Source organism: Grampus griseus (assembly GCF_964374135.1).
Source record: "Grampus griseus genome assembly, chromosome: 12".
Lineage (NCBI taxonomy): Eukaryota > Metazoa > Chordata > Mammalia > Artiodactyla > Delphinidae > Grampus > Grampus griseus.
Window position 1 is genome coordinate 82762170 of NC_139006.1, and position 21323 is coordinate 82783492.

The following is a 21323-nucleotide window of genomic DNA, read 5'->3' on the forward strand; positions in this document are numbered from 1 at the left end:
GCCTGTGTCTGTCATTGTACGTACGTCTATCATAGCCAAGACAAATTTGCTGCTCCAAGGTTTGTCACAATTAAAATTCTAAGCCTTTTTCTTATTTTCTGAAAGTTTTCTGCAAGATATAAAGGACCACACATCTTCTTAATCGGTTTTACATTCCCTTTAATTCTTGACATCAAGTGGTGTCAAATGATGCTCATGGACCCTATTCCACCCCAGGAAGCCCGTTGCCCCAAACAGTGTGTTTGCTTTGTTTGCCCAGCATCCACTGCCTGGTTTCTAAGAACAGCATTTGGCTGCTTTGCGTGAGAGTCACAGCTACAGTCTCCGCTTACTGATACTCTTTCTTCTGACTGAGCCTCTGTGACCCTGATAGGTGCTTTTCACAAGTAACAATTTAAGGTTAATAAGTCAACAGCTTTTACTGAAAATGAAATTTCTCACTTCTCTTATTTGGGGTTGACTTCCTAGTGAAGAAATGCCCTTTATTCCAATATCTTATATCTAGAAAGCTTACTTTTTTCTGAGATTATATTTCTCTGTTCCTACTAATCAATCTAGATGCAGAGTGTGGTAGAGAAAAGAGACTTAAGTCATATTTTAGGGCAATGGAAACACCTAGTTAAACGATGCCACAATTTATTGGTAATTGATTGATGGTTAGCTTTCAGTAAAATATCTTAGCAACAAAATATATTTAAAAGCCTTTTAAAGAAAAAAAAAGGAAAAATACACCAAACTATGAAAAAATTAACAGGAGACGCCTCTGACTTACATCAGTTTTATATAGTTCTCTTTTTGTAAATTTTATATTATTGCAACTATATTTTCCTCTGATACAGGTTTCTCTGTGAAGTGAAAATGGATGGGTCTACATTTCTTGACATTAAAATTACCTAAATTAATGATCAAGTATGTGCCTCTAGGATCTGAGAGGGGTTGGCAGGAGTCACCCTTCTCCCTGACCCTGGGCTACGGACACTACATTCAATCACTTGAGTGTGCCCCTCGGGCCCCAAGTACCAAAAGTGGGCATGAGCAAAGGCATAGGAGACACACACTTTGTCAGTAGGAGACATCCAGTAATTATGTGTTTAATCCAACATAATTGCAACAATTCTGACATATCTTCCCAGGATATTAGAGCGTGATAATATTGCAGGATGGGTGAAACTAGTTTCACCTCCTTGTAAAGTCTCATTACTGGGTGCTGGAGGAATGCTCTCAGTCCGAAAGACTGCAAACCATACTTGTACGCAGGCCTAGTCCCACTAATTGGATGGGAAATCATTTTGGTTTTTGGGGGGGGGGGAAACCCCAAAAATTAAAAAAGAGGTTTGCTGATAAGCTGATTGAGAAATGAAAAAATAAAATGGTTTGCTGCACTTTGGTAAAAATCTTATCATAAGGTGACGTTGGGTCCTGATTTACAAGAAAATGTCCAAATAACAGGTTTTAACAGAAAGACGTAGGCTAGGCGAAGCTACAAGAAAAAGAGAGCTTTGCAAGTTCAGTTGAGAGTCCAGTAAGGGAAAGATAACCTCTTGGACTTGTAGAGTGCTTTTGTAACAGACCAAATATAGGGCATGAAGTGATTAAATATTAATGCCCTTTAGCTGATGTTTCCAGGAGAATAATTATAAAAGAAGGGTTATTGTGCAGCACAGTTGGAGACAGATTTTTCAAGTACATTATTTTGAGTCATACAAGACGACTCTTTAAACTAACACACATATTTCCATTATGTAATGCCAACAGCAGTGCTCACATCAAGTCCAGCGCTAACTAGAGAAATAAGCTTAGACGTGTTGAGTTACAAAGTGTAAGATATTTGGAAGAGAGCACATTATATATACATATATACATACATACACCCACATGTTACACATTAAATTGTCAGGAATCTAGTTAGTTTCTCAATCTCCAGTGAGTCTGTGGGGCCGCATGAGTTTGATCGCTGGTTTATTGTTCATTAGTTCAGTGTTTGGTGCTACTGCTAACCCTCCAGAGGAGAAGAAGTCATAGTCTTGAAAGAAGCAGAAAAGAAATTTCTATCTTTGCTATAGAGGTGGCACTCGGGCGCCATACTGACAGCATCATGGAGGCCATGTCATCACGGGTCACAACTTGACAACTTGTTGTGCTTGGACAACTGGCACAACAGAACCTGCTCCTGTCCTTGTGTCCTCTGAGTCCCATGTGGAATGACTCAGTTGCACCTCACCTTACACACAACTCATTTGAAGCAACGTGAGGAAAGTGAAGGCGTAACAAGCTAGGCACCCCTGCTCTTTTGCTAGAATACACGGACATCCGCTGCAGGTGCATTAACGGAAGTTTGATGTAAACCTTTAACATTTGAAGAAGACAGAGATGTTATATCAAGCTCACAAAACAGAAGAGAAAGAAAAGATTGATGTTGCAGCCACATTAAGAATAATAACTTCTGTTCTTCAAAATACACTACCAACATACTTGAAAAAGTATTTTCAATACATACAGATGTCAGAATTTACCTAACCCAAAATGTAAAGTAGGACGAGTCAGCATCAGGGCCCATATTCTCTTCCTTGTGGGACATTGAGGTAATGATAAACCTGGACCAGACATTCTTGGAAACATGGAAATATAATACTTACTAGCAGAATGCTATCAACTGGAAAATCTTATCTAAAACAATGAAACAAAAGTCTTTTTTAAGATATATTACCTGATCTGACCAGATCATCTATTGTAAATTTTTTTTTAAAAAAAACCTAGAATTTATGGAGTTTTTCTTTTAGCTTTATTCATGTATAGTTGATTTTAAATGTGTTAGTTTCAGGTATACAGCAAAGTGATTCAGTTATACATATATTCATTCTTTAGATTCTTTTCTCATATAGGTTATCCCAGAATATTGAGTTCCCTGTGCTATACAGTACGTCCTTGTTACCTATTTTATATACAGTAGGGTGTATATGTTCCTCCAAAGCTCCTGATTTATCGCTCCACCCCCATGTTTCCCTTTTGGTAAACCATAAGTTTGTTTTCAATATCTGTTAAGTCTTTTGTAAATAAGTTCATTTGTTTCATTTTTTAAAATTAGATTCCACATATGAGTGATATATTTGTCTTTCTCTGTCTGACTTCACTTAGAATGATAATCTCTAGGTCCATCCACGTTGCTGCAAATGGCATTATTTCGTTTTTTGTGGCTGAGTAATATTCCACTGTGTATGTGTGCGTATACACACACACACCACATCTTCTTTATCCACTTCTGTCAATGGACATTTAGGGTGCTTCCATGTCTTGGCTATTGTAAATAGTGTTTTTATGAACATTGGGGTGCATGTATCCTTTCAGACATGGTTTTCTCCGGATACACGCCCAGGAGTGGGATTGCTGGACATGGTAGCTCTATTTTTAGTTTTTTTAAGGAACCTCCATACTGTTTTCCATAGTGGCTGTACCAATTTACATTCCCACCACCAGTGTAGGAGGGTTCCCTTTTCTCCACACCCTCTCCAGCATTTACTGTTCGTAGATTTTTTGATGGCCATTCTGACCAATGTGAGGTGATACCTCATTGAGTTCTGATTTGCATTTATCTGATAATTAGTGATGTTGAGCATCTTTTCATGTGTTTTTTAGCCATCTGTATGTCTTCTTTGGAGAAATGTCTATTTGGATCTTCCGCCCAATTTTTGATTGGGTGGTTTATTTTGGAGATTAATCCCTTGTTGGTTGCATTGTTTGCAAATATTTTCTCCCATGCTGAGGACTGTCTTTTCATTTCGTTTATGGTTTCCTTTGCTGTGCAAAAGCTTTCGAGTTTAATTAGGTCCCATTTGTTCATTTTTATTCCATTACCCTAGGAGGTGGATCCAAAAAGATATTGCTGCCATTTATGTAAAAGAGTTTTCTGCCTACGTTGTCCTCTAAGAGTTTTACAGTGTCCAGCCTGACATTTAGGTCTTTGATCCATTTTGAGTTTATTTTTGTGTATGCTGTTAGAGAATGTTGTAATTTCATTCTTTTAAATGTAGGTGTTGCGTTTTCCTAGCACCACTTATTGAAGAGACTGTCTTTTCTCCATTTTATATAGAATTTATGGATTTTGGAGGTGGGCATGGCTGGATGGAGAATGGACATTTAGTCACATGTACATTTTCTCTGTTTGACTGATGAAGCATAAAACCAGGAAGCCCCCCAAAACAAGAATTCTCAGAAAGTATGTCACAACCAGTATTAAACATTTACCTGTTACTTGAAAGCCAACAGCATCACAGCATGAGAGAAATGGACATTATTTGGAAACTATATAGAGATTGCTACCCCTTCAAAGAAGGAAGCTGGTTCTATGTTTGCTCCTGGCTTGTAACCTATGACTTATTAGTAATGTTTATGTTGAGTAAGATCTATGTTTCACTTGAGTGTGCTTTGACAACTCATTCTATTGAGACATTAAAATAAACATCTCCTATAAATCAAAAAAAATCAAAAACTACCCAAAAATGAAAAAAAAAGATTTCAAAAACAAAAAGTACAGATTTGAACAAATGTTCATTCTTTTTTAACCAATATAGTACAAATTCTACTAAATATGGGCAAAAAAACAGTATGAGTTAATATTTCAAACATTGAAGAGAGCTTGATTAAAAACAGTAAGTCATAGAAGAAAACATAAGATCAGGCAAAACCAGACAGCATATTGCATAGAGAAACACACATAAAGCCAAACTATTAGAAAAAGCAAGAGAATAATAAACACAAAGTATGGAACAGTGGTTATGTCTGAAGGAGTATGTGATTGCAGAATGCTAACAGCTAGCCAATGTATCAGAACGTCCTTTCGCTTGGCTGGAGTTCAGAATATTTTGTCATGTTATTCTTCATCCCTTACATTTATTCTATACATATATATGTATACATATTCAAAATATAACTTAGAAAATACTTAAATTATATATGTATAAATCTAAAAGTGGCTTCCTTCAGGTAGGATTCACCAGAAGAGAGGGTGTTTGACAAATTTAGCATTTAATTTTTAAATAAACCTTTTTTCCTGCTCCTAATTGCTTTTTCTTTTTTGGATATATAATTCTAGGACAAAAAACCATTTTTATTTTCAGAAATATTTTGTGTTTTTGCCAAAATGGAAGAAATGTCAAACTTTTCACTTTTTCTAAATATCACAGAAAATATTTCTGACAAGTTTGAAAAAGTTTTTTTTCTTTTCCTTGCAGCTGTAACTAGACATTTTAGAGTCAACAAACATGCTATTCCAATATGTCAGCTCAGCATAATTGTGTAAGGAGAACATAAGACATTCACCATGTTGGTTAATGGGTAGAATATACATATCATATAGTTACTTGCAAAATGTATGTCTACAATGCACATTATCTGATAGAACTATTAGGTTTAAATGACATTTAACAGTGACGTCCTGGAAAGTAAAAATGTTGACATCAAATTTTAAGTTATTTTTATGATTATGCATAAAGTTGATTTTTCTAAAAATTAAAAAAAATTACTTTCCGTGTATAGAAATAATTATATGTCTACATATATATGCAGGTTTGATATTAAAACAAATATTAAATTAGAATGTGCATATACCATTTCATAATAATGTAGACATTTTTACAGAATGTCTTCAATAGACATCTGGTAAGTGATTTTTCATTAGTATTTGCTAAATGAGATATATTTTATAATTGTTATAGTCACAGACCTGATTTCAGATTTTTCTATTGTGATTGAACTTGATTCATGGATCTTGTCATTACTCAACATTTTCTTTGACAATTACAACATCAAGTATCAACTTTTGAAAAATTTCTTTGTAGACACTTGCAATTTCTTTCTGTTCCTTTTCTCTTTTGGCTTTCTACTCAGATTAGTCCTACATCACCTGGTTATTTGTTGCTCAATTTGATTGAGTGATTACATTAATTTAGAACTCCAAGTTAAACTATCTTTAACCCCCTTGAATAGACCCTCTGACACTGAGCCCCCTTCTTAGTCACAGGTTCATGGTGGGTCATTTAAAATGTTGATCTTGCCATACTTGTGGTAGTGGTGGTTGTGAATGGGGCAACTCAGGTGTCCACCATCATTGGGATAATTGATTAAAATCAGGGATGCTATTCAGTGGTTAGAAGCATCAGATTAGACAGTCAGGAGCATATATAGATTTTTTAATAGAAGCAGAACTATAGCAAGAAATATAGTCCTTCTTTGAACGTATATAGGAAAGAAATTCATAGCCTGCAACTGAGAAAGTTTCCTAGAATGTATTACCATCAGGTAAAGTTTTCAGGTTATGTGCAAAGTTGTAGGCATACTTGAGGAAATGTTCCAGAACAGAGGGGAATATAGTCTCCAAAGCACAAGGTCTAAACAGGTAACTAAATGATTGATAGTACAAGTCAGAGTCAGTATTGAATGGAGCTGAGTTTGAGTTTAACTAAAAAACTCTTGAGTAGTGAGCTGGGTGCATTATGAAATGTGATGATAGAGAGTCAGTCATAACTGGGAAATAAATACCTCAGGTAAGACATTGCATGTCTGCCTTTAAAATTATAATGAAAAATAGGGGCTAGAAAGATTCAAATCAGACTTATCCTATATTTATATCCAATACACAAAATTTAACAACTATATGTTGGATGTCTATTATTCAAAAACTACTAATATTTGTCAATGGGGACATTCTAATGAGTGGAGACTATGGAGTGAGCTTTGACCTATTTGAAAAGATGCATACAGATGAACTATTGGTTTATACCTTTTAACACCATTTTAATTCTTCTATTGACAGCACCTCATTAAAAAAAAATTTTTTTTTTATGTTTTACATGCAAAATTCTAAACCAACAGTGAAGTTGCTAAAATAAGGATAGGACAAACGGTCATGTACACTTTACTCAGATTTAACAATTAGAACCTTACTATCACCCTTCATATATTTGCACATGTACGTATGTTTGTGTATAAGTATCAATATGAACAAATACACTTTTATACGAACCATATCAATATGAACCAAATACACTTTTATAAGAACCATTTATAAGTTGCATGCATCCTGACCCTTTAAGTACTTGTGTGTGGAGAACAGGGATATTGTTGTACAGACGTCAATAAATACAATACTGATACATTATATGTCATCTACATTCCATATTTTTGTTTTCCCCAATTGAACCTATATTTTTTGTAGCATTTTTTTTTTTACTCCAAGACTGGATTCAATCTAGGATCAAGTACGCATTTAACTTCAATATATTTGTAATGTTTAGTCTGGGCCATTCCCGCAGTGTTTATTGTACTTTAAACAAAATGTTTCTATGGGGAGTTTGGCTGGTATTTCCCAGGTTATGCATTACAAACTTGTGTAGTCCGTCAACCACGGTATATCCTTTTCAGGGCGTCACATCGAGAGGCATCTGATGTCCATCTGCCCATCACTTATCTCCTCATATTGGTCAAGAAGTTAGATTTATCCACTGTAGAGTTTTAGTTTTTTCCTCATAACTAACCGTCTGTGAAAAGATACTTTAAGATCATCTGCATATCTTCATCAACATGTTTCTTTTTTTTTTTTTTTTGCGGTACGCGGGCCTCTCACCATTGTGGCCTCTCCCGTTGCGGAGCACAGGCTCCCGGACGCGCAGGCCCAGCGGCCATGGCTCACGGGCCCAGCCGCTCCGCGGCATGTGGGATTTTCCGGGACCGGGGCACGAACCCGAGTCCCCTGCATTGGCAGGCGGACTCCCAACCACTGCGCCACCAGGGGAAGCCCAACATATTTCTTTGAATTGAGCATTCATGAATGGGTTTGCCGGAGCCAACTTTCACAATGATGCCACAAAATGATGTTCTTCTAGAGCATGCATTTCCCACAGATTTGCCTGTCGGCATTCACGTTCTACAGTAAATAAGAGTACTCCCCTAAGTCTCCTTTGAATTAACATTATTCGTTTATTTATTATAGCTTTAGAAATGTGAAATCAACAAGTCTAAATAGTTTATAATTAATTAATCATTCTGTTCCTCAAACTGACCCAGATTTGGCTAGATCCTCTGTCCTTTTGACATAGTCCCTTCATTTTTGTAGGAAACCAAATTACTTTTCAGCATTACAGAATAATCCACTATTATCTTGTACCTACTCTGACCAGGACTCCTTGGAGAAATGGCTGAATAGTGGGCTGGGGCAAAGAAGTTTTTTTAAATCTTAGAAAAATAGAATATTGTTTAGCAGTAGTTCGATTATTATTTCTAATTTCATAAAAGCCCCACCACTCCATCTAAAGAGGAGGATAATCACATGTCCTGCTGGTACTTTGATCATCGGCCATTCCTGAAGAGCAGTTTTGCCACCAAAAATTCATAGCAGAAGAATAACATCTTACTTTAGACTTATAACAATTTTGACAATTTGATTTTTCAAGGAATACAGCAAGTCAGAAAAATTATGAAGAGGCCAACACCATCTAAAATTATTTTAAATGCCAGTTACCGTCAAGTGTAGTTTCATGTCTTTTTGCATTAAAATCTATCAAACTGTATGAGATACATGTTCCTTTTCATTATCACATTTTATGCCGTGATTGAGAAAGCAGTTGAATTTTGTCGTTGGTCTATATTATAAAATAAATCAGGGAAGATATAAAAACTTGAGCTTAGACCCTGGGGGCAATCACACTGTCAGAACTCACTCTCAGGTAAGGAAAACCAGTTTATTTCTCAGGAAACCCTGCTGTGTTTTTGAAATCAGCGAAAAGCATCTGAAAACTAAAACTACTATGAGAGTCTTTCCCAATAAGCCCATGAGGGTGTGGTCTCGAGGCAGCCACAGCCCCACATATGCCCATCAGATGGCAGAACCCAACCACAGTCACCTTGGTGGACAAAACCAACAGGGTACCTCTCCTGGTCAGATCACGAACAGCACGGACTAAAACTTTATCGACGTATTGTCACTGGATGTGAAATGTTTTGTACCTTAAAAGTATTTGTTTGCCCCAATACTTACAGGTTACTTAGCCTACGTTTTAAAACATCCTATCAAAAAAGGATAAAATCACTAGGAAACTTTAGTTTGACACCGGAAGGAAAGGCCAAACATTTTAAAGATAGCAGTTTCTTCTATTTTTAAACATGGAAGAAATTCTAGGTTTATGAAACTAAGATGAAATGGGTAGTAATAGCAAGTAAAAATGTGAGAAATGAGAATAATGGAAGGATTTTAGCGCTCCATAACTGTATCAGCAACACTCAAATAGGAGTCCCCCAAATTTCCCTTGCCGGAAATATTTTCCACCTACCACTTGTACACAGTTTCTCTGCCAAGACGATCAAAACTAAACTCATCTTGCCTTTGTTTCCTGCTTGTGTCAATTAGTGCAAGAAGCCCAGGATCTTTACCCTCCACATGTCTATTGCCCAGTCTTCGTACTTCCCAAGCTTCTGAAATCTTTTCACTTTTCTCCCCTCAGAAACTCCGCTCCCCAAATCACCAACCACTACTCTGAATCTGCCCCTGTTGCTGTAACCAAGGTCTCCTTTCAGCCATTGATACTGTCTGTGTTGTTGCTGTTTTTCCCCGTGCAGCCTTCTTACCTGGGCCTGGGGAGAGTCAGTAGTCTCCTTCCGGTAATGCCCCCTTCTTCATAAAAACCCACTGCGATGCATCTGGACTAAACACACTTAACATTGATGAGTTGCAGGCCCCCCAGCACTTCTGCAATAATTGTGCGTGTCTGTGTGTGCACGTCAGTATAAGTGTGTGCATTGCCGATGTCTACTTAGTCCTTCCAATACATTTTCTTTTTTCCTTCACCTCTTCTCCCCTAAGGATCGTGCCCTCTACCACGCCTCACACATCCACGTCCATGGTCACACTGCAGCTTTTCATTACCAGTCATAGTAACACCAACATCATCTCATTTTTGAACATTTGACTCTCTATCATCCATTAAACTTCCAGCAAACTTCCTCTGGTAGCTCACCTCCATCAATTATCAACTCCACAAGAACTTCCAGCCTATGTGTTTTCACTTTATCATCCCTCCTATCATAAATTCCCTTCACATCCTAAAGTCCCTAAACTTCCAAGCTTAAAATCTATGGAGATTATAATTATTCCCTCGCCTACAACTTAAACCAATGTATTCCTTTGTTTCTTTATGATGTTCTGCTGGTAAGCCACAGATCTTTTAGGTGTAACTCTCTACGGTTGTCATGGCCTCATAGCAGAACTCTGTTGGGAAAAAATAATCCGGGCAGCTGCTTCTCTATTTCACTTCATGGTCAATAACTTTAAGAAGGCACTTGATGTTCCCCAGCACTCGGTTCATCTTTCCATACTATTTCCACCCCCTTCCCTCTCTGCCCCACCCTTGAGAGTGATGTCCCCTTACCTTCTATCTTTATGAGGATCTCATCCTCACAAGTGTAAAGTGATACCTCATTTTGATTTCCACTTCCCTGATGACAAGTGATAGGGGCATCCACAAAACCTTCCTCAACAGTATCCCTGCTTTAACTGCCTGATGTGCTTCCGTGTATCTTCAATGTAGCAAAGTGATCGTTTCAAAACATAGGCCAAATCACGTTATTTCTGGGTTCAAAATACTCCTAAATTTACTCAGAAAAGAATAAGGGCCAAAGTTATTAATATGACCATATTACTTTCCATGTCGGTGTTTTTTTTTTATGTTTACCACAAGTTTTATTAAATAAGATCTAACTCACTTCTTTAAAAAATGACCTCATTTAAAATATAAAGTATTTAAAAGATAATATAATGTTTTTTGTTTGGGTTTTTTTTTTTTACATCTTTATTGGAGTATAATTGCTTTACAATGGTGTGTCAGTTTCTGCTTTATAACAAAGTGCATCAGTTATACATATACATATGTTCCCATATCTCTTCCCTCTTGCGTCTCCCTCCCTCCCACCCTCCCTATCCCACCCCTCCAGGTAGTCACAAAGCACTGAGCTGATCTCCCTGTGCTATGCGGCTGCTTCCCACTAGCTATCTACCTTACGTTTGGTAGTGTATATATGTCCATGCCACTCTCTCGCTTTGTCACAGCTTACCTTTCCCCCTCCCCGTATCCTCAAGTCCATTCTCTAGTAGGTCTATGTCTTTATTCCTGTCTTACTCCTAGGTTCTTCATGACATTTTTTTTTTCTTAAATTCCATATATATGTGTTAGCATACGGTATTTGTCTTTCTCTTTCTGTTCACTCATGTCTGTTTATTTGTTTACTCGGGTAAAGTCATTTTCTCCTAACTTACTCTTTCAATGTTTTTTCAACACGTAAGAAATTTGTTGAACTCTGTGTCTTGGCATTCGTCCCTTCTGCATGCAATGTTCCCTGACATGATTCAGCTCTGTGAACCAGGCACCTTCTCAGAAAATACTGCACTCCACACCCTATCTAAAATTTCCATCCTTCCCAGTTTGCTAATTCTCTAATTTTTTTTGTTAGCTCTTATCACTGATATTCCATAAATGCTTACTCATTTTTTGCTTACTGTATGCATATTCCTTTAGAATACAAGCCCAATGAGGGTGAAAAACTTATCTGTTTTTTTCACTTCTATATTCCAGCCGTTATTGAAGTACCTGGTCCGTATTTGTTTCTTCAATTAATTTAAATTGAATAGACAACACTCACTTTATTGTTCTTCTGTTTTAATACTTTAAGCAAAGTCTCATGTGACTGAATGTGCTATACCCCCTATGCAAAATTGAGTATCCCCGCACCAAATTATATATATCTGTCACTTTGGGGAGTTCTACGGACATTGTGAGGCTAAGCATTTACTAGAAAGATTGCCTACGTGGTTTTCTCACGTTACACGTGAGGACCACTTGAGCTGTGGACATAGTTTCTAAACCACATTCCACTGTATGAGTGTCTGATAGTGTGGAGACAACCACCAAGAACATTCGATTATTTGTTATTGTTTTGACTTTTCACAACCTTTGTTACTATGAACAAAAATTGCTTACAAGCTAAGCTCAGTCAGCTAAACATAGACTCACACTAACTTTGTCAGGGGCCCCGAGATATTCCTCCAAAACTCTCAGCAAGGAGAAAAATAGTTTTCTAAATTTTAGACATACATTTTAGAACTTCCGGAAGGCAGTGTTCTGTCCTAACTTACCTTCCTCTGTTCCACCCTGTTTATCCCTTTTGAAGGTGGTAGTTACAAGGCACTTCCTCTAAATCCAGGGTTCAAACACATGCACAAACATTTTTAATCATCTCCACAAACTACAGACATGTAAGTTTCAACTAGGTAAGGAGTGAAGAGAAAACTGCCCTTTGCCAACAACTCTGAGCGACCTTGAGAACTCTGCAACATAGTTAAAGATTGACCATTCTGAAACTGAGAAGTATTATTTTTAGATGCTGGTAACTTAATTGACAAACTCTCAGACCTTTAAATATTACACTGTAAACATTTTTTTGGGAAAAGATTTTTGCTGGAGGATCCGGCAGGAATTTGCATTGTCTAAAGCTAAGCAACCTCTGACTGCTTTATTTTGGATGAGGTCTTACTTTTTTCTTTGGATGGGACAGATGTCTGGCTCCACCTTTCTTGGGATTAGGTTAACATCAAGTTGCTGGACTGATGCATAAGAAACTAATCCTGCTATGTACATATGCAATAAGTAAAAAATAAACAAAAAGCATATTCACCACTTTCAAGAGTGTAAAGTGCTTTCACAAGCATTAAATCATTTGTTTTTCTCATAACAAGCCATACAATTTGTAGGGCTGGGATTATTCCTCGCCTAACGTTTAGAGATGAGAAAAGTGACAGGCAGAAATTTTGCTAATGTTACACAGGTGGTCAAAGACAATCCTTGCTCAATTAAAATCTGCTTGCTTTGTGAATTAATTTTAAAATTACTTTTAGCAAACATAGGAATATATTCTTTGTATGGAAACATATGGAACAAAAGAAAATTCAGTGTAGGTTATAAAAGAAAGTAAACCAAATGACACACAATTTATGTAAAAATATTTTCAAATTGACCTGGCAGAAAAACATCCTGGTAGCAATTCGTCATCTTGCCCATTTCCTTTCCGTAATTCTGCTTCACACACCCCTTTCCACAGCAATTATTTCAGAAGAAAACTGTAGGAAAGCTCTCAGTTTTTAAGTTTGTGAACTAAGTCATTTTAAAGTGATTTAGAAAGTTTATTTTTGAACATGTTGAATACCTCTGCAGCTTTTATTGAGATGTTATAGCATAAGAACCTTTGTCCAACTTTGAAAATCTGTGTTGGTTTATTAATTACTGTGGACTTATTCTAAAGTGTTTCACTAACACTTAAGGGACTTTAGAGTGTCTTGTGAGTTGTGAATTACAGACAATTTTGGGGGGTGGGGTTTATATACGCTTCATTACTCGTCTTCCTAGTTTAGAATATCTTTGAATTACATTCTCACCTCTTTATTAGGTATAAACATGTGAATTTCTGAGCTTTCTTTAGAATTAGACAAAGAACATTAGATAAAACATTTTCATTCTGAGTGATAAACTCATTTCTCTTTTTTTGTACTTTTCTTTTACAAATTAATTAAATTTGTTGACTGTATGTTTTTTAAAGGTAAAAAAAAGGGAAATGTTCTCACAGGCAAAATTCATAGCATTTACTGGGGCAAGTTCTTTGTCAATTTTAATAACAAATATTAAACAAGGAGAGAAAACTGTATTGCTGACATATGCAAGTCAGAATGACACTGAAAACAGTCAATATTTCTTAGGCATGTTTTGTCTGAAAAATATGTGATGAACTCCTAAGTGCCTAATTTATCTCCCCAAGATCAAGCATTTATGCTACAGTAAATCCTCCTTATGTGATAGGGGTTTTAAATGGCAGCAGAATCTAATATGAACACTGATTTGAGAAAATCAGAAAATCAATTTGATTTTTAGATAGTTGGGGATTGTGGTATTAGCTAAGTGTCCATAGGAAGATAATTTAAATCATTTTACCAAGATGTTAAACTTTCTATTTTTATCAACTTGCTTTTTTTATCTTTCAGTAACATGTAAATTACTTACAGGTACTCTCTGCTTTTCTATCACTTAAAAAGTCGTTATATTTTCATTTATTTAAGTGCAGTGAGTTCATATAAGTGATTTGTACATCATATATTTAAAGCAATACGTTGTGTACATCACATGGTATTGTAAACACAGGGCATGAATAATGATTTTATAGTAGTCGATACAATGACGATGTTCAACCTTGACAGTATACATCCATATTTTCAAAGTCAAATTACTTTTCTTCTAAAAATCCCATGATAACTGTTGTGTTTGGTAAGCGTGCCACGATGAGCTATTTTAGAGTATTTTCTTTAACAAGCTCAAATGCCCACTTGTGGTCACTCACTCACCTGGATTCTGACCAGGGATTCTCGATTTTGCATGTGCATGTGAATTACCTAGGGAACTTTTCAAAACTCAGATTCAGGATGGGGTCTGAGAGCCTGCATTTCTGACAGCCTCCCGGGGCAATGAAGATGCTGGTCCCCAGGCTGCAGTGGCAGTTAACACAGTCTTCAACACCTTGTTTCTGGTGCTTTGGCTCTTACAAAACGTGTTTCTATCATTAAGTGTATGCAGATAACCAGATTATTTTAAATCTTGTATATTTTAGAGAAGCCTATTGGTATTAAACTGGCCCGTTTACCTTTTATTTTCCATCCTTGTATTTTTGGTTAGTCTTTTTTTTTTTTTTTTGTATTGATGTAAATCATTTTTACCACAGATAGTTGAATTTGTTTCTAAAATTCCATTAATCCTCGCTTTACATTTTATTTTTCATCTGATAAAATAAAAATTAACTTTTGCCCCACACACCTACGGTCAATTAATCTTCAACAAAGGAGGCAAGAACATACCATGAGCAAAAGTCTCTTCAGAAAGCAGTGCTGGGAAAGTTGGACAGCCTCATGTAAATCAATGAAGTTAGAACACACCTTCTCACCATACACAAAAATGAACTCAAAATGGCTTAAGGACTTAAACATAAGACCATAAAACTGCTAGAAGAGAACATAGGCAAACACTGTCTGACATAAATCGTACCAATGTTTTCTTAGGTCAGTCTCCCAAAGCAATAGAAATAAAAACAAAAATCAACAAATGGGACCTAATCAAACTTACAAGCTTTTCACAGCAAGGGAAACCATAAACAAAACAAAAAGAATCTACAGAACGGGAAAAAATATTTGCAAACAATGCAACTGACAAGGGCTTAATTTCCAAAATATAAAACAGCTCATACAACTCAACAACAAAAAACCAAACAGCCCAACTGAAAAATGGGGAGAAGACCTAAATAGACATTTCTCCAGAGAAGACATACAGATGGCAAATAGGCACATGAAAACCTGCTCAACATCACTAATTATTAGAGAAATGCAAATCAAAACTACAATGAGGTACCACCTCACACCGGTCAGAACAGCCATTATTAAAACGTCTACAAGTAACAAATTCTGGAGACAGTGCAGAGAAAAGGGAACCCTCCTACAATGTTGGTGGGAATGTAAGTTGGTGCAGCCACTGTGGAGAACAGTATGGAGCTTCCTCAGAAAACTAAAAATAGAACTACCATACGACCCAGCAATCCCACTCCTGGGCATATATCCAGATAAAACTGTAATTCACAAAGATTCATGCACCCCTATATTCATAGCAGCACTATTCACAATAGCCAAGACTTGGAAACAACCTAAGTGTCCATCAACAGATGAATGGATAAAGATGTAGTACATATATATATAACGGAATAATACTCAACCATAAAAAAGAACAAAATAATGCCATTTGCAGCAACATGGATGCACCTAGAGATTATCATACTAAGTAAGGAAGAAAAAGACAAATATCATATGATATCACTTATATGGGGACTCTAAAACAGGATACAAATGAACCTATCTATGGAACTGAAACAGAATCATGGACATAGAGAATAGACTGGTGGTTGCCAAGCGGGGAGGGGTGTGGGTTGGGAGTTTGGGATTAGCAGATGCAAACTGATATATACAGAATGGATAAACAACAAGGTCCTACTGTACAGCAAGGGAACTATATTCAATATCCTGTGAGAAACCATAATGGACAAGAATATGAGAAAGAATATGTGTATGTGTGTGTATATATATTTATATATATATACGTATAACTGAGTCACTTTGCTCTACAGTGGTAATAAACACAACCTTGAAAATTGAATATACTTCAATGAAGAAGGAAGAAACTAAAGAAAATCAACTTTTGAAATAATAGGCATCATTAGAATATTATAAATTTTTACAGGCTAATAATTTGAAACACTTTAAATGACAGTATATTAATGGCCTATAAACTTGAACGTGATTTCCAGAATTCCATAGCAAAGTAAATGGTGTACAGGGCTATGGAGATTTACATGATATTTTATTATATTAAAGTAATATCTTGAAATGCTTTATTTTCATTTGGAAATCATAGCCTTTATATTTAAACCAGGAGAAGAATATAAATTTGCATTATATTCATAGCTAGAAGTAACCTGTTTATTTATGGAGGAGCTGAAATTTGAGGAGTTAAAAATTTAAGAAATATCCTTCCTATATCAGGTAGCACTGTGAGATGTTAATGTGAGGGTCTAACTGCTGCTATTAGATGATGATGTTATTCTATTATTATCGGTTGAGATAAAGCAGACTGACCACAACTATGTAAATATCTAACACTGCAATAATGTCTAGTAATTTAGTAATTTATAATAAATGACCAAATCAGTTAGTTCATAAAAGGTAGGCAATTCATGTTTTCCCTTATATTCTTTTATGGTAGAAAATACAATATTCAGTTATTTATATACTTATATATCAAAATGTTGATTTATTGGCTATTCGTTAAATTAACATATTTGATTATGAACACTAAAAGATAACATTTCAAATTGTCATGCTTATTTCTGAAATGAAATCTCACATTATTTTCATCTATTTCTCTATCAATTAATCTATCCTCTATGAGGCACATTTTATTTTTTAATAATAACAGCACACGTTGGTGTTTGACCTTTCATAGGAACTATTAAAACTACCTAACAGTGCTTCTGGATACTGCTTCTCTGATGGTTCTTGAAAAAGAGTCTTCCTTCTTTTCATTTAAAATTCATTTGTCTCCTTGGTCATATCCTGTAAACTTTCTGGGAGTGAAAACTGCAAAATGTCATCTGTAATTGCTCGTTAAACATCCTTGGATTTATTTAATTGTTCTAAAAATGCATCTCTTTTCTATTCCATTCTTCCTGATATAATTGGTATGGTTATTATGAATTAAGAACAGTGACAGTATACTCAGTTACTGTAGATTAGTCACAAGTCAACACCTGGGTGATTTGTGTTTCCCAGTTAAAAATAGCAGACTATCACCAACAGGTGAAAATAATTCAAATTTATGAAGTGAATATATATCTATCAACAGCAATCCTACTGCCAAATTGTGATAAAACTTCTCACCATGAGTGAATCAGCAAAAAGTATGCTCAGATGTAAATCAGAAAAGAATCAAGTATTTTTATTTATTACATAATTAGAAGAGTCCTTTAACTTTTGTCATCTGATTTGTGGGAATGGAAATACTTCATTTTATCAAAAAGCAAAAATTGAGGAAAGAAAATTCAAAATAACTTAAAAGGAAATATAACCTTTAGAATATATGACGTTAAGGATACGGACAGTCACAAAATCAAATCCTTAGGTTATACACATTTCATGGACTGAAATTTGTGTTGGATCTGGAAGTACAGCATACTATCCTGCAGTTGGAATTACAATATAACTGTAGGGACACATTTCAGAATAATAGAAAAACTGTTGAGAGCAAATATGGAATACAAAATATACTGTATAAACATTCAAGCTATTTTATTCTAATTAGGTTATATCCAAATAATTCTATCTTTTGATAAATTTAACCTTTCATTTTCCCTCTGAAAGCTTTTATCATACTGAGCAGTTAAAAATTATTCTTTACTCATCTTCCTGGAAGTACCCTTCAGGAATTATGCCAAGCAAGTTTTTGATTAATTATTAAATGTAAATGATTTTATTTGTCATAAAAAGCAACATCAGTAAGTGCTCAGTGGATTTTAATGATGACTTGCTACTTAAAAGAGCTTAAATGGTGTTACCAAGAATTCAGTGAAAAACTGCATCAATGTCTTATATAATCACTGCAGTACTTGAAAAATGTATCCCAACTCAAGCCTTCTGAAACACAGCCTCATCATTATTTCTCCATATTCAAGGAGGTGTGCGTTTCTAAGGGTGATTCTGGCTAGGAATTCTATCTTCACCTTGATTCTCTACATCACTGCTGTACCATCTCTCATGGAAGCCTCTTGCCATCGCTCTGCCTCGTGCCAGCTGGAATGTGGAACTTAAATTCCTCCTCGTGGTCTCCCACATGAGGTTCACCACCACAGTACACAAACAACAGCATTAACTAAAGCTGAGGGTCAGATATCACTGCCCCTGAAAACTCTCGAGGCGGTCCCGAGTATGATTGTTTTCCCTGAGCCACGGCCAAAATACACCTGCAGTTCTACTTGACACAGCAATTCAGTTCATTCATTGTTTACCTCCAAACTCAAGACTAAGATCACCTGTTCCTGTGCACGGACATATTAAATAGCTCCGTTCAAAGAAGGGCCACCCGTGAGTCCAGGGTTGGCTCCCGCAGGGTCACTACTAGTTCTTTACTCTTTCATTTTTATTTATTTGTTTTGCGGTACGCGGGCCTCTCACTGTGGTGGCCTCTCCCGTTGCAGAGCACAGGCTCCGGACGCGCAGGCTCAGCGGCCATGGCTCACGGGCCCAGCCGCTCCGCGGCATGTGGGATCTTCCCGGACCGGGGCACGAACCCGCGTCCCCTGCCTCGGCAGGCGGACTCTCAACCACTGCACTACCAGGGAAGCCCTTTCCTCTTTCTTTTCTTGACACGTGAACTTGTGTTGCTCTGCTCCTCTTCTTGGGGAATGAACAGGGTCGAAGTGTGTGATGTTTGCATTAGGATACGACTTTAGGAGGGAGTTCAGGGCCGCGCTCCGTGTGTCTTGTTTATTCCTGGGCCCACTGTACCCCCTCCTTTTTCCTAAGTGAGTGACAGCGTGCCCTTGTGGTCACATTGGAGAACTGTCTTTGTCTACAGAGGGTCACATGGACAAGAGTAAGGAGAGAGTTGTCCATCTTTTGTGTTCACCACCTCACACAAATTATATATACACTCTGTATTTACATTTATATCTTACATATGTATGGTTACAGTTATATAGTTTTTCTGGTGTTGTATTGTTTGTGGGGAAGGTATAATTTGAAGAAGGAAAGGAGACTTGGGAACCAGTTGTAATTTCTGTGCTCATAACATTTCCTTAAATCTACGCCCAAGGTATTAAATTTGACTCGTGGTTTGATCAAGGCTGTGATTGTTTGTCAAGTCCCTTTAAAACAGTTCTGTTTTTCTGCCATCCAAATGACCTCTGATTCATGGAGGTTAGCATAGGGTCATAAGGAAGAATATACATAGAGCTGACTCCTTATAAAGCAGAAACTAACACACCACTGTAAAGCGATTATACTCCAATAAAGATGTTAAAAAAAAGAATAGCTCTTTGGATAGGGATTTATTACTGATCCTAATCTTTAAAGTGATGCTATTAGGGGAATGGGTGTGAATGAAGTATAAATGTCAATGTGTTAATTAGAAATAATAAGTACAGAAATGAACAATTTAATTTTCTAGTGTTAAATGCTACAGCATGTTGAGTCTGTATAATTTTGCCCTATTATTTTTAAATACCACGTATCAAATAAAAGTCAACGATTTAATAAAAAGTTCAAAATTTATCACAGTGCTTAGCAAGAATACATATTAAACAATTCTTTTTATTTTTGTTAATGTTGAATAATTTTATATTGTCATGTTATATTCTCTCACGATGGTCTTTTTCCCATGCCCCTTTCTATTCTGAATACGTTTTTCTTAAAAGATTTGATACTATTTTAACAACCAATATCCATGATTAACCTGTGTTTACTTTGCATTATACCTCTTAATTTGCATCCTTGGATTATTTCTTGCCCTATAATTTTGCCAACTGTAGTTTACTTTTATTCACTTTTGTAATATAAACTGAAACATTAGAACATGTAAACTTTTGTTCTGGTAAGTTGTCTCTATGGAAAATCATCTCTTTTATTTTGTGTGTTACCACCATATGAGATGATTTCCTCATTCATTTCTGTGTTATAAAGAGATGCCAAAAAGAAACTTGGCCTCAGATGTAAAATGGCTCCAGATCAAGACTCCGGCTCCCCGGGCCAGCAAGAGTGAGATTAGGTGTTTTGCTCTTGAAAGGACAAAGAAGAGAGAGAAAGATGGAGAAATGGGGGAGGAAAGGAATCACTCTTTGTAAAGCCAGGGAAATTCCATTCTAGCGAGGTAAGATTCAACATCATGACTAGATGAAAAATGATTACAGTTCCACTAAATTACATAAAAAGCATATATTTTTTTTCAAATAGGTGCTGAAATGAGGCTTGTTGAAAACCACAACCCTGGACTGAGATGTGCTCTCCAGTGGTCAGTGACTGATTATTAGTGTCAGTGGTGGAAGAACAGGAAGTTATCCCGGGGCTCAGATTGGAGCAGTGCGGGGGACTGGCTGAGCAGTAGAGGGACCTGCAGGGTTTGCTACCCACGTGCACCACCCACCCCTCTCACTGCCTTTGCCCGAATTTGGAGGCATCTATGAATTTTGGTCCTGTTTTGAGGCTTTACCACTTTCTCAGTAAGCAGAACTGAGACCAGAGATAATCCTATTCTTTCTTAGACTATTCAATAATCAATTCATTCTCTGCTGAGTATCTCTTTTCCCAACGAGACATCTGTATCATCTTTTCCCAAAGAGATATGTGTATCATCTCTTTCATCTCTTTTCCCAAAGAGATATCTGTATCATCTCTTTTCCCAAAGAGATATCTGTATCATCTCTTTTCCCAAAGAGATATTTGTATCATCTCTTTTATGTTTTTTTTTCTCTTTTAGTGAATACATGGACTGCTTTATTATCTAGAAGAGCATTAACTAAATTATAGTAATGAAGGATATAAATATGCCCTACGTGACAGACACTGTTGATTGCTACCCAAAGGAATAAAGTATGGGGGGTAATGTGCCCAGACTCAGGTGATATGACTGGCTCAGTTTCATCATAATCTAACA